The following is a 14,807-nucleotide window of genomic DNA, read 5'->3' as shown; positions in this document are numbered from 1 at the left end:
ACCGCAGGGAGGCTGCAGGGGAATTTGACAGAAGTTTGAAAAAACTGTACAGACCTAGGAGGGAAAATTAATAAAAAAAATCTCCAATCTAAAATACAAAAGAAAAGGCAAAGGTATTCCAGGCTATTTTTACTCGGTAGTGATGTAAACAAGAAGTGCTAAAGATAGAAAAAAAAACCGTACGAATTAGTACACAGAAAAGGTATTTTAAAATAATTCAACAATAATAACCGAGAAAGGTTAGTTAAATATATTATTTTAGATAAGATAGAGAGAGGGAAAGTAAGGGCAATAAGTTAAGAATACATAAAATATATTATTAACCTCAATGGCAGAAAATCTGTACAGGAATGTAATAAAAAATGTATAGAAAAAAAAAATTTACTTTTCTTTTTGCAATTTTTCCTCAACGAAGAAAAAATTAAGGAAATGTAAATATAAAATAGGTAATTAATTAAAATGGTATAAAAATGGTAAAAGAAAGGAAACGATTAATTACGAGGAGCTAACAGAAGCTGTACTGAAAGGTTGTAAAAAGAATGAAAGGTGGTGAAGAGAAAATCAGAAATGAAGAACGATTGGTAAGAAAAGGGTTTAAAAAGAATAAGGGATGTGTCGAGGAAATACATAAAAGCCAAAAGAATTAAAGGTTTTTCCTAATATTCGATAAAAGTGAACTCTGTTTAACAATGTATATAGAAACTAGAGAATTGCGTGAAAATGAACATTGTTTATTTTTTTCTCTATACTATATTTTATACATTTATTCAGTAATGTTAAATAATAGTGATTATTGTAGTAAAATTTATTATTAAAGGTACAAATATATCGAGTAACCTGTCATATCAATAAAATTGACAATCATTATATGCAATGATCAATTTTCCAATAAAAGTAAATGAATTGTTCAATTTTAAATTCCATCCTTACTTTTTATTGGTCGATATACATCCATTACTAATTTTCAATCACTCTTTCTTATTTTATTTTTATTCATCCTGTATATACTTTCGTTATTTAAGTTTTGTCTTTTCTTATTAGTACAATTATTCACTACTCGAAGTTATATTTTGTATTATCGGTTTCTCGTGAAATTCGTCCGACCTAGTTTTGTCTGTCATACAATGAGTTTTCGAGGGTTGGCGTGAGTATGATTCTTGAGAGGGAGAATTTAATTGACACGAGTACAGTGGAGGGGGGTGACGAAATAAATTAAAAAAACAAGTCTGTTTCGAAATAGCTTGCGATTGCAATCTTTACAAGCTTGTCTCACGACGTGGAGTAAGTTAAAGGTGGCTACTTTGAATTGCAGCACGGAGCCGGTCCTGCGAGACAAATGAGTTTTTCCATTTCCTCCCCCACCTACTAACCCTCTATGTTCTCATTCTTCTCTGCTCACGGTACCCCCTCGTGTTTTTAGTCTCACCTAGTCATGGAAAAAATACGTTAAAGAAAGAAATTCATTATTTTAGAAAGGAACTTCTACTTGTCAACGCTTTAATTATTTTCTACTGGAAAATTTCTGAATAGACAATAAAGTATTTTTGATAAGAAAAGAGAGATTCTTCTGAATAGAAAATAAAAAAATTAGAATTTTTAATTACTTAGTCAATCCGAGTAATATTTATATATTAAGTACCTCCTTTATTATAACCCTCCTGGTTTGCTTGTCTGTGAATGAAAAATTTATAAATAGCTTCTTTATTTATTTTGTTTAATAATTAATTTATCTAAATAAAACAATTTTCAATATGACCGTTACATACAAAGACGGGCTTCACAAATAAACATCTACTTTACTTTCATGTAAGTATCATCAATTTCGCTTTAGCTTTTTAGAAATAAAAGTTATTTTATTATAATAATAAAATTATACATTCATCTATAAGGAGATCAATTTTTGTTTTTGACGATTATCATATTTTATCTCAACATATCTTTTTCCTAAAGAGAGAAGAGAATAAAAAGCGTTTTTTAGATACTAAAAGAAAATTGAGCCCGTGGTTCGTCAAACTTGGCCTATTACATTTACATAAGGAAAAAGAAGCCTTAATTAAAGAAACATTAGGGTGCCGATTAAATTAAGTTTATGATCCAATAGTTATAATCCATATATGTTATAGTTTATATATTTGTAAATTATAAATATATATATATATATATATATATATAGATTAATTCAAATACATCCATAAGATAATATATCACAATTTAAATTTTATACATTATAAATAACATGCTTGATAATTTAATGATAAAATACAATTTAATTTATTTGCTAATGATACTATTAATATTTGAAAATTTCTTCCATATTTGCAACGTAGATTCAATTTTTTTATATTTTTAATAAGGAGCGAATTTTTATTCGTGTAGTTGAGTTTGTTAAAAATGTTGGGTTTGACCTATCTTTAATAATTCCTCAAATGAAAAAGGCTAAAAATGACTATGATAAGGTTATTTTGATAAGGAATTAATGAGGCAGGCGTGATGAAGTAGGGATTAAACGAACGTGCTGAAAATGGAGCCTGCCGAAAGATCAAATCTGCTTCTTCTGGCGTTTATGTAAGAAAAGATCGAACAATGAGATTCAGTCGTTCCGAGAGATCGACTTTCGTGATTTTGCCTTGGATAAGTCACGCTGAAATTCCAATGGCATTTCGTGTTAATAAAATTAAAGTCCTATGATCGATGACCTCTCTATTATTAGCATGTTTCTAATGTAACGTTGAAATTTAACAAAAATCTTTTCAATGTGTGCCAGAAACATATTCATGATTTTTTTCTTTCTATAACATTTTATTCCGACGAGTTTTACGACCGGTACGAATAAAAGTTTGATTTTCTACTGTAAAAAATATACGTTTGAAATCATATAAAACATTCTATTTTACAACAAACTATATAGTTATGTGGTAGAAGAAATATAAACTAATAAAAAGTATTAACTTAATGAGTAATTTTTATTAATCAAAATGTTCTGTGTGTTTGTAATATTTATATTTATAGTTATATAGTGTAATGAAGCTATTTGAATATTAAGTCATAGAAATCCTTAGTTATAATTAAATAAACTAAAAATTCGAAGCAATTGCTTTTCAACTTTGTTCATCGAAAGTGTGATTTAATTTCAATTGTGTGAAGTGGAATAGAAACGAGGGTTATGAATGGGGACTAAGGTGGGGTAAGAAATTTTCAGAACAGAAAACGTGCGGAGGTTGGTAAATTTGCAGCATAGATTAAGTCAAAACGAGACATTTATTTTTTTCAATTTACCAGCTAGGGGATGGTTTAGCAAGTTGAAAGAAGATAGAAAATTTCAGCGAGTCAGTTCGAATCGGCTTTCGCTAACTGGCAAGAAGTTCAGAAGATTTAGCTGCTTAGAATGTAACGTAATTCTATTTGCTGTTATTTATTTTAGAGCATTTTGTCTTTTTTGGAAAATTTTGATGTGAAACTTTTATGTTTTCCAAGTATCAAATAAAAATTTGTCAACGAAAAGAATAAAACGAATCAAAAAGTTGATACCGATAAATGTATCCAGCATAAATTATTACCATGCAAAAAATTTTTTAAAAAGGATTGCACAGTGTAAAATATTATCATAGTTGAAGAAATACTATTTATTAAACATATTTATATATGCATATAACATTCGTTTTAACAGACCATTATACTACAATATTAACTTTGGTGTGAAATATTTCATTATTTATGAAAAAAAAAAACATTAAAAGTTGTAACTTTTAAGTTAGCAAGTATACGTAAAGTCTTCACCCTGCGGATTGCAATATCCTTCAATTTTTTCGTGTTTCTTTTTCGTGTGCTTGAAAAGCTCGCTACGCCCTACCCCTTTGCGTGCCTTACCAAGCTTAAATCTCCCTTCTTTTCGCTCCTAGCATTTTCAACCCCAATACAACGCATTCTTTGTCATTTACCTCTTTTTATTTTACCCCTCCCCATACATTTTCTTCAAATTTACCTTCTCCATTCTTCCAACACACTTCATACTCTTTATTAGCGCAATTACGTTTTATCACACGAAAATTCGTGTGTTTAAAATTCATTAGATCTTCTTACACCAATATATGACATGTTTTTTACTCTTTTCACCCAACTTAAATTATATTCACCATTCCTCATTCTATTCATCTTCAAAATGCATTGAAAATTTTCACGTGTTATTTTTTATTTAGAACTATATCCCTGCTTCTCTAATGATTTCTTCTGCAAAAACTTTTCACTAATTGCTATTTTAATATTGTTTTGCGAATCTTTCTTATATGTCTGTGCACTCTTTTTACACGTAATTTTTTAGTTTTTTTTCCCAGTGGAGCCCAAGGTTTTCTGCTTTTTTATCAATAGGAAATTAAATTATACTACAAAATTATTATTTTTTTCAATTTTTTATCGATGTTTCCTTTTTTTATAAAACGCCTTTAATATTAGTAATTATTTAGGAAATAAAAGATTCTGTTAAGTTTAATATATATATATATATATATCGTTTAATTGTTTAAAATGATAGTCCCTTGTCACAATAGTTTGTGAATTTAGTGCAAAGTGTTTGTCTTTTGCCTTGGCATTTGACAGTTGTGGTTGGCGTTCCGCTTTACTATCATGGCGTTAACCAATCAGAACTGACCCATTCACAGTGTTTAAATCGACTATTAGTGGAGTATGCAAACACACTGCTATTCCGAAACTCCAAATTATTATCGGGTCTCTGTCCCAATTTACTTAATTTTCTGTTAACTCGAAAATTATATTTATCAAGGCTTTAAAGTATTTTATTTTAATTCAGTTAAAGAGAGGAGTTTTTCAATAAAATTCCGGTACAAATGTATCAAATGATAATAACTTTTTATGCACTATTCTGCCTTACGTTCTCACATAAAATCTGTACACTTCAGCTTTGATTTCTTGCAATCATTCCGATTCGTCCCTGCAGACCATTTCTTCATGTTCGATGTTATAGAGCTTCTTTTCTTTAAAACCGAAGCACCGCAATTCGCTTTATATTCAACGAAGGAGACAGGCGAGTAAGTGAATAGAGGGGGAAGGACCGATAAATGCATGGTGGTGTGTCGTGGGAGCGAAAGAGACGTGGGGGTTGATAATAAGGAAGATGAATGTAGAAAAGGAAGTGAAAGAAAAGAAAAAAGAAAGAGATCGAAAAAATTGTTAAAATAATAGTTTGGGGGTCGATATACAATATTGGCAAAAATACGTTTGGTGGAACTTATTTAAAGGTGACTGTTTTGTACATGGGTGAGAGAGACAGAATGATGAAGGGAGTTGTTAATACAAAGAAGAGAGAAAAATCTGTGAAGAAAAGAGAAAGAGATAAAGGGATGGAATGTATATTGAATATTGTAAAAAGCATTGGTGGTAGGTACACATTAGGCGTTTGTTTGGTTAGAGTAAGAGAGACGTTGAAATATTTTACAATATTATAAGAGAAAGGGGAAAGACGAAAGGTAGTGATAGTAAGATGATGTAGAAACGAAGATAGGTAAAAACAACTTGGAAGAAAAGGGGAGAAGAAAATAAAGAAATAGTTTGCGAGAATATAGTTTATAGAAGAGCTTGTGGGGGTGTGGGAGTCGATATTGAATATTGAAAAAATGTTCGATGGTGCATATATAGGTGGTGTTTCGAAGCAACCAGACGACGAGGCATTAATTCGTGGTGTTTGCTCAACACTCACCGACTGATGCACTGCAATCAAAATTGATTGTTCAGATGGAGCAAGTGAATTGAGTAGCGTGATAACGTACAAGCAGGGCGCATCGTTATAGCGCAGCTAAGGCTTATCGCGGGTTTTCAAACGCTGAGCAGTTCTACTCTTACACCCTCCTATCGTCCAATATCAATCCATCAACCACTGGTACACAGTCAGGCCAGCTACTTGAAGGTTAAAATCTTTCTAAAGTGTTTATTTTTGAAATTTTTGTTAAAATTTTTATTAAGTTTTATGGATCTCAACTTTTACATAAAAACATTCTATTTTTTATTTATTCCAAGAAAATGAATTGCCTCTCGCAGTGGGCATATTGAAAGAGAGCTTAAGTTTCGATAGAAATAAATTTCAAGTGTGTCCAAGGTAATCCGAAGAGTCAACTTTCTCCCAAAATTCGTGAATACTCATCCTTCAGGTTTCACAAAGGATTTTGCGTGGGATAAACGTGCCATTCGACAAACTTCAAAGATAAAACCAGCCTCAGACACTAATACTTTGATGAATTTACTTTACCGTGACAAAGTTAACATTTCAAGTTCAAATTGATTTAATAATGTTTAAATATGGCCTTGAGCAAATCATTAATTTTATGAAGATTTATATTACAAACAAGAAAAACTGGGTTTGTGAAATGACGTATAGTTGGTTTGTTCTTTTTCGCTGCAGTGCTAGACATTGGTGAAAATATTAAAATAGAATTAGAAAATTATATATTTGTCTCATTTCAATTAATTGCATCTGATGCGAATATAATTAGCGCTTTTTGTACAGTTATATGGCTGTTTATGATACTTTTTAAAAATGTTAATCAACTGTTATAAATTATTCAAACATATGATTTTTTCTGTGTTTTAAAACTATTTTAAGGCTAAGACAGGATAAGGCTAGGACATCCTGAGTGTCTCAACGTTATCCAGAAGTTACATGGATTTTGAGTTAGAATATGTGACACTTTAAATTCTCTCGATAGAGAAACTGAGAAACCTGTGGTCCCAGTAGTGGTTGAGATATTATTTTTATGACCGATAGGAGGTGAAAAACTGATCGAGGCAAGTTTTTCCTATCGTTGCTTGTCTGAAATAACGATCTGTCACCCTCGTTTCTAAAAGCTGCAAGAGACTTGGATATTGAAAAGTTGGCGGTGGAAGTCTTATTTGCAGTAGCGAATGACGTCGAATTCGATGAAATTGGAACAGAGACCCGATGCAAATAAATTATGTGTGTCCTTGCTATAAGTGTGCACCTAAAATATCAACAATTTATAAACATGCATGTAATTAATCTCGGTTGTTTTAGGTAAACTTTGATCAAATTTATTTCTCTTACAATACTTAAATTATTCTTGGATTTTGTTTTACTTTAGTTCGGTGAATGAGGAAAGTTACGTTAGTATGGTTGAGGGTCAACATATTGTGGAATGGTCAGGAGAATCTTTGGGCAACGAAAATTGAAAAATAATTGAGATTTTTTGTTTATTTTTCCGGAAAGAAAACGGTGGAACGAGTGAGAAAGCAAAACGAACGACTCATCCAAACTTGGACAGTAAGCATTCGTGAACCGCGGAATTTGAACAAGAAAAACAAGCTAATTTGCTTAACATAGCTTACACAACTAGAATTTTTTTAACCTACACTTTCCACGGACCATCCATGTGTCCAGCCACGGGAAACAGTATTTCTCTAATTTATCTCTCGAAAAATTACGTATTTACTTTGAATTTATACGAATATTTTTAGTGTCATAACCATCAATGTGTTCTAATATTTTCTATTAGCTTTCATCCATTCCTATATCATAATTAATTTCTTATTTATTTAGTATCTTGTATGCGCACGCGTAATACTGGACTATCGGTAGTTTTTTTAACGCTATTATGATTTTCTTAACTTTACAACTTGTTGGTAAATAAGGTTTATCTAAATTTAAATTATTTATTGAAATTAATTTGATTAACTTATTTAATGATGGAGCTGCAAAAATTTAATTTGTGTCATATTTAAGTATACTTTTGCATGCAAAATATTCAATATTTGCAAAGCAAATATCGTTGTTATATTAAATTAAGTTCATTAATCCCTCGCAGTTTTAAAGATATGACGAGAAATTCGCAGAAGCTTGCTAATTCCCGATTTTCTTGCCAGGAAATTTGTTGTGAGCGAAGCTTAAAAGTCCTCCTCGACGTTTAAGAACTTTAAAGTTTGTTTCGCACTATCCAGATATGATATGAGGAAGATAAGTAGATAGAAGAACAAAGTTTATTTCATAAACCAAATTTCTAATTTGCAGTTAATGATGGCTAGCATTTAATAGTCTATGTAGCAAATAAAAAGTCTCAAAACTCCACCATTTTTTAATAAATACTTTGCTAATCTTATTTACTATCTTTTAAACTACAGTATATTTCTAAATAATCTTACAAATTTGTGCCCCTAGGTCTTATAAATTAATACTCTGTACATAATTTATATATGAAAAAAAAGTATGTATGTAATATTTTCTACACAATGAAAACTGTGTGTTTCTTTGTACCAAAAAATAAAAAATAAATAAAGACTAGGCATTTTTTAATAATTAAGACATTGTTCTGAGTAACTAGGATACTTTCAATTGTTATGATAGGGGTATCTTTTTCCTAATGCATTATCGAAAAAGTTCTTCAGTTTTTTCTCCACATTAATTAGTTGACGTCTTATTGCAGGTATCTCTTTCCATCTCTCTCTCTCTATCTCCACTTCCCGTAATCTCCCTCCATGATCCTTAGCCTAGCTACGAAAAGAAGCTTCGTAGATGTAATGATCACTAATCGATTGGATGTTACTCTAAAGATTTCTTTCTATCTAATTAAATAGATTATTAGTTTATATATACTAAATTACTTCTTTGGCAAAACAATAATCTATACACACACCTCATTTTTTAAAATTTATTTATAAAAAGAGAAGAAAAAAGGATAGAATTTTATACGAATACATGTGGACGATAAATAAAATTTTAGTTTAGAAATATCAGCAAATTAGAATGTCTCTATTTAGAAGAATAGAAAAATAAATAATTTGTTCAGTTCTTGAAACATTATTCGCCCTGACCTACCAGCCTCACGTGCTTGTACGTGACCGCGCGTGGGTTGATCCGAAGTTTTATCAGTGGTTTCCGATGTCAATTAGTTGGCAACATAGAAAATCCGCCTGTACCACCGGGAAAATCTTTTTCACATAACTACTTACTACCGAACATATAGTCTAATAAAATAACGACAAAATAAACCAGAGTAGTTAAACTAAAACCATATATATATATCCTCACTAAAAAATTAGTTACCATTCAGCGGATTAAATAAAAAAATGCGAAAGCATAACCGAAGAATCTACCGTACCGTGTAAGACACATTCACATCGGATAATGGGTGGACTCCCGTGACCGATACCGAAAAATTCGTTATACTTTATCATTGCTTGGGCAGCACCGCCAACTTCCCATCATACTAGAGGAACATCTGGTCCAAATCCCAGTCGAATCAAACAATAATTGACGATTTACTACAAGCTTAACACCTGAGTAAGAAAAATCTCCCAAAAAAGTATTTCCCAAATGTTAAACTTTGATCATCGAGACGTACCTGGTTCAGATTTTCTATCAGCCTTACACAGTCTTAGGTGCTTTTTAAATATGATAACCATACGTAATAAATTAAAACTCCTTTTATAAATATAAATACATTAAAGTCAAAAGTTAAATCATCTTTGAAAATTGAAAGATTATCACAGATAAATAAATAGTATAGAATTATTTTTAAATCTTAATACAGAAATTATTTTAAAATAAATTTTTTTTTATGCTTGCATCGATTTCTCTCTAAGCCCCTATTATCGGTTCAAGGATGAAGATTCCATATTGAAAATAATAATAATTGAAAATATAATGAAATGTATTGTATCAGCGGAAAATGATAAAGGGATTAAAGGGAATTACAGTTTTTATGATAGATACTGATTGCGAGGCGAAGTTAACGGGAAGCGTCGATCGACGTTTGTTTGTGTTTGTCGTATTTTTTTCTGTACACCTTAGACCACACATGTGAACTAAATAGCAAGGATCTGCCGGCTGGAAAAGGATTATCCTCTCTGCAGTCACCTGATCCGATTTTAATGAAAGCTTTTCATCGTAAGTCTTTTCGGATAGGAATTCAATGTCGGATATACCTGGTAATCACCAATTGGTCTGGCTCGAATCGAAATAATCATTTCAATCTTCCAAGGAATTTTTTTTTCTCAAAATAGATGATTGCATCAAACGTGCATGAAGCAACAAATTATTTAGTTTCTTCTATCTTATAATCGAAAGAGCATCAAATAGGATAATAATTACGTTATTCAATGTCATTTTATATACTATTTAATTAAAAAGTTGTCTATTATGTTTTGTTGGTATTTTTATTATTTTAAAAAAACGCTTCTAATTTTGACAGTTGGTTAATTTTAAAGAAATAAACTTCCCGATTATAGTCCGTCTGTATACAAGTGTATCGATCTGCTTAATAAAATGTAGGTGTATCGACTTTTGGTAAGGTGGGACGAAAGTGGAAGGGGGGGGGGGGGGGTGATGTGAAATTCTTGGGCATTTCCTGTAAGTAAGAGGAGCATCTAATTGCTTATAAAACGGAATGGGGAGGGCATCTTGGTCTTGCAGGGATTGTTAAGCATCCTCGATTCAAACTCTTCGCACGTGTATGACGCTGCAGATCTACCAACCTGAATCTACTTAACCCACCCAACACTGAAACCCTGACACTCAAGCTTTTACGTACCGTTGCAGAGAAACCGTTTAGCAAACTCACCGAAATAGCCAATAAGCTCAAGAATTCATCAAGAAGCTAATCAAGAAGCAAAAATCAAGACCTTTGTAACTCTATTCTCTAAAACTAATTACACTTTGTTGATAAAAAAGAGACATTATTTATATAATAATTATCTTTTACAGAATTTTAAATAAATAAAAAGTTCAAGTTTAACTAATTAATATATGATTTTTTATAAATATTGTTATTTTTTAGGGAAATTTGAGGTTAAAAATTTATATTTGTTTTAAAAGTAAACAAATAAAATTAGTTATTAAAGCACTAAGCCTTCTCAATTTGAGCACTAATTTTGTGAAAGAAGGGTGTGCTGTTCTCTATAAAAAAAACAAACGGTGTTGTTTATTCACCTTCGAGCCAGGGTGCTGTCAATCAGTAGGCATCTGTGTTGTTGGAATGAAACTCTTTAAAGAGTCCACTGAAATAGCAAATAGAAAATCTAAGAATCTATAATCAAAGTGCTTCAATTTTTATCATTTTTTCTACCTCTCTTATCTTTTTTATTTATAATATAATATCTTTTAGAAATATATTATATTTATAGGCGCATCAAGAATTTTATTTAGAAAAAAAAAAAGAATTCAACATTTCTTCTCTTGATTTTTAAAAGAATATATACTGTATATATTGAAACTTGGCTAACCAGGAAAAAAATTGCTTCATAAAAGTGGGAGAGGCTTTCTGGAGAAAAGTGTACCGTGTAAACCGGAAGGAGATTGTGACGCTTGAATGTACATTGTCACTAATTAATTTTTCCACAAAATTATCCAATTACTGCAGGGTGCAGCGTCCCATTGAAATAGGCTTGGCTTTTACCTTTTAAGGAAGAAATAAGTTACAAAGAATATAAAGAGAGAGGGAAATGGTTATATAGCTTCACCACCTGGAACAAAATCAAGTCGACCATACAGAAGTCCTTCGTAAAATAACTAAAAAACTACAATGATTAAACTTGCACAAAACTTATCAAGAAGTTCCGAAAAATTGCATTTTTAAAATCAGAGTTTAATTATTATTGGATATATAAACTGAAAGGAATTAAAAGATTATAAGAGAGTCAAGGAAAAAGGGTTAATTTAACTTTTCTTATACAATTGAATAAATTTCTATAAAATATAAAATTGATTTCAATACATAGATGAAATTATGAACTTATATATATATTCTCTCAGTAACTTTGATTGTTGTAAACTTTGGTAAGGTAAAGAGAATCGTACAGATGATTTGATATAGTCGACTAAAAATGCAATGTTGCCTTCGGCAAGAGTTAAAATTGGGAGAGCCAGGATTTGCAAGGGAAGAACGGACGTTAGTTTGTCGAATCCTTAAAGTAACGAGTATTGTACGGACCATAGGACACCTGATTCAAGCCCTTTGCTGAGTAGGAAACTATTTCGAGACAAACGCCGCTTTACAAAGCGGATATAACTGTTAGCCGCCAGCCAAATTGATACGCGTATCGATCGCCACATTTATTTGGGTACAAAGATTCTTCAAGAGACTGCAGTGTTCTACCAGAGACTTGATGACAATGAAATCAAGATGGTAATTGAGATAGACTCTTATTATTAATATTAGTTTTTCCCACTATAGTTCTGTTTCTCAGATTATCATTGGAGAAAAATTTATATTCCTCCCTTCCTTTCTTCTTTTGTCTAAATACTTCGTTTATCGTTTCGAAGCGATAAATTTTCATAACTTTATCGATTATCGCTATAAATCTTATTAAAGTTAACAATTAAGTAAAAGTAAACAATTTTAATTTCACAATCACTTCGTTCTCCATACACGGGAGTGCCTACGATAAACCCGTACCAAGTTTCTCTTGGAAAAACTTTTATATGCATAATGATAGTCACACTACTTTATACTTGTTAAAGAACAATCAACGCTTAGTGAAATTCCTTACAAACTTATTACAACTAAAATATAACTGCGAATAATACACAAAAGTAATATCGAAACTTGTATTATATATTTTAATAAATCTTAAATAAATTCAAAAGATTTATGTTTTTGAATAATAATAATAATTGTTTAAACTCTTCTACAGGAACTTGTGAGGCCATTCAAGGGGGTGCATTTCCAATTGCAGAAAAGACGGAAATGTAACGACGAATTAAATCGCTGTAGTTCAAAGTTTCGTCATCTATTACGAAAGGCGCAAAGTTCCTTAATATATCCCAAGGCGGATGCTTTATTAACGCAACCGGTACTCAGGTAGACCTCTCGGCAATTATACATACATTTACTATATGTCACGTGACTTCAATTTCAGTTTGAAAATCTGCAATTTCTTTATTCTTATATAAAGTTCTTCCTATTGAAATAGATAGAAGAAACTTTTTTTTCAATTATATTCTTTTAATTAATTATTAACTATCTTTCGTACATTTAATTTCGATTATGCAATTTGATTTTAAAATAAAATATCATAGAAATAAGGTTAAATATGTCAATCTTTATATATATAACGCCTCAATAGCAAATAATTAAAATTACTTGCTCCTGATCGAACTATTATTGATTATCATTTATTTGCTTCTAAATATTATTTACTATAAAAAATAATATCCTAAATAATATGTATTTCTAAAGAAATATAATAGTAATAGTGCGTGATAAATTTCGGGAGATATACGTACCAATAAATCTTAAATAAATATTTGGTTGACGAAATAAAATGAGTTTTCAGAAAAGCGTAAATTATTTTCAACTTAAGGATAAAAAGCACTTTAGCATCACGTGATTCATATTGTTCATCAAAATCCTATCAGGAAAATTAAAATTCTATTTGATAAGATGGTCCCTCGGGAGAGTTAAGAATTCCAGTCGACCAACGAATGTTCTTTTCCCGAGGATTCATTCCTTAGTTTTGCTGACAAACGGTAAAGCCGCTGAAAAATGGCGGTCGTTGGTTCCGCTCTTATTCGCCAGCCAAGATTCGTGATTTGTGGCGAAACATTGAAAACACAAATCACAGAGAAATGGATCTAAAGATTGTCAAATCTAAAGGGTCCCACATTCCAACGATCTGAAACACCTATAACCCACGCAGCATCCTTCAACCCTCGACTCAGAAATTTCACCAAATGACTTTTTTCACCCGGAGGCCCGCGTGGAATGCGCGTTATTTATACGCTCAGACTGTGAAACTACAGCGGTAAATCGAATTTAACTGCAAATACGTAAAATCATTAGGGCTATCCATAAATAAACTCGACCTCTATTGTATCGTTCAACATCCATTGTTATCACATTTTTTCTTTTTTCTTCCAATATTCCTATTGTTCTAAGGACGTTTATATATTTCTGATTCATCCCTTATCGATTTCTGTCTGTCTGTGTGAAGCTAAATCACACTCTCTGTAACACACCGTCTTTTCCCCTTACAAATATTTTCAGAACCAAAACCATTCTCCGTTTCTCTTCATGTAAATTAAAAAAACCGACAGAACTTTAAAGAAAGTAGCAGGTTTTGCGAGAGGGACGATAAATCAGTTCTGTAGTTACTAATATTGTAAGATTTGTTACAAGAAAATGTTGCTACGAAGTAGATGATAGCTTGGATGAGAAGCTACGAATGCAGTGAAAAATATCATGAAATGCGAGTTAATGAAATGGCGCCAGAGTAATAATTAATTCTCGGTCTGGTATCGGCGAGGCAATTAACGATTACGCGTTGACTGTTGGTGTTTCCACTCAACTGAATTGCTGAAAACTCGAAACGAGCGATATTAATGACGCACTAATACTGCTGTAATACAGTCGACCTCGGTTTAATTACAACTAGTTAAATTCGCGGAATTCTCATGTTTCGAGACGCGTGGCTATTTTTTTCATCGTTCCACCCTCCTGTACCCATTTTTATCAAACTTTTCCACGGTTCCCAAGATATATGAAAATACGTTTAATGGGCAGCTGGAAATTGACACTAGATTTTCGAAAATACAATAAAGTGAATGTTTTCGATGATTATGGTAACCAAACGTTTTCTTATTCTAAAGACACATGGAAACATGTGGCTCAATGGAAAGGAGAAGGGTTCCCTCGCTCCGACTTAAAGATTTTTCACCAGTCTCACAGAAAATGGCTCAAGCAGGTAGTTCTAGTTGTGAAACGTTATAAATTACTAATACTGGTAAATCAATTTATTCTGATTCGAGTGTTCCTTTCGTAGAAAAATTGGCTTAATACTCCAATTATGTCTTA

General features: G+C 31.5%; 1 protein-coding gene across 11 annotated transcripts in view; it reads left to right on the top strand.

Moving 5' to 3' along the window:
* Positions 1-14,807, top strand: part of Oamb (Octopamine receptor in mushroom bodies) — a 110,477-nt gene that overhangs the window by 33,789 nt on the left and 61,881 nt on the right. The window contains exon 3 of one of the 11 annotated variants that reach the window (XM_066731295.1): positions 12,649-12,815. The exons of the other annotated variants lie outside the window; for them this stretch is intronic. The gene's annotated coding sequence lies outside the window, so the exon portion shown is untranslated. The remainder of the gene's footprint in view (positions 1-12,648; positions 12,816-14,807) is intronic. 11 annotated transcript variants of the gene reach the window in all.

This window comes from Prorops nasuta, unplaced genomic scaffold, assembly GCF_024137725.1.
Source record: "Prorops nasuta isolate Cenicafe-Biocafe unplaced genomic scaffold, Cenicafe_Pnas_1.2 PNAS00008, whole genome shotgun sequence".
NCBI classification, from domain to species: domain Eukaryota; kingdom Metazoa; phylum Arthropoda; class Insecta; order Hymenoptera; family Bethylidae; genus Prorops; species Prorops nasuta.
This window is presented reverse-complemented; position numbering and strand designations above follow the sequence as displayed.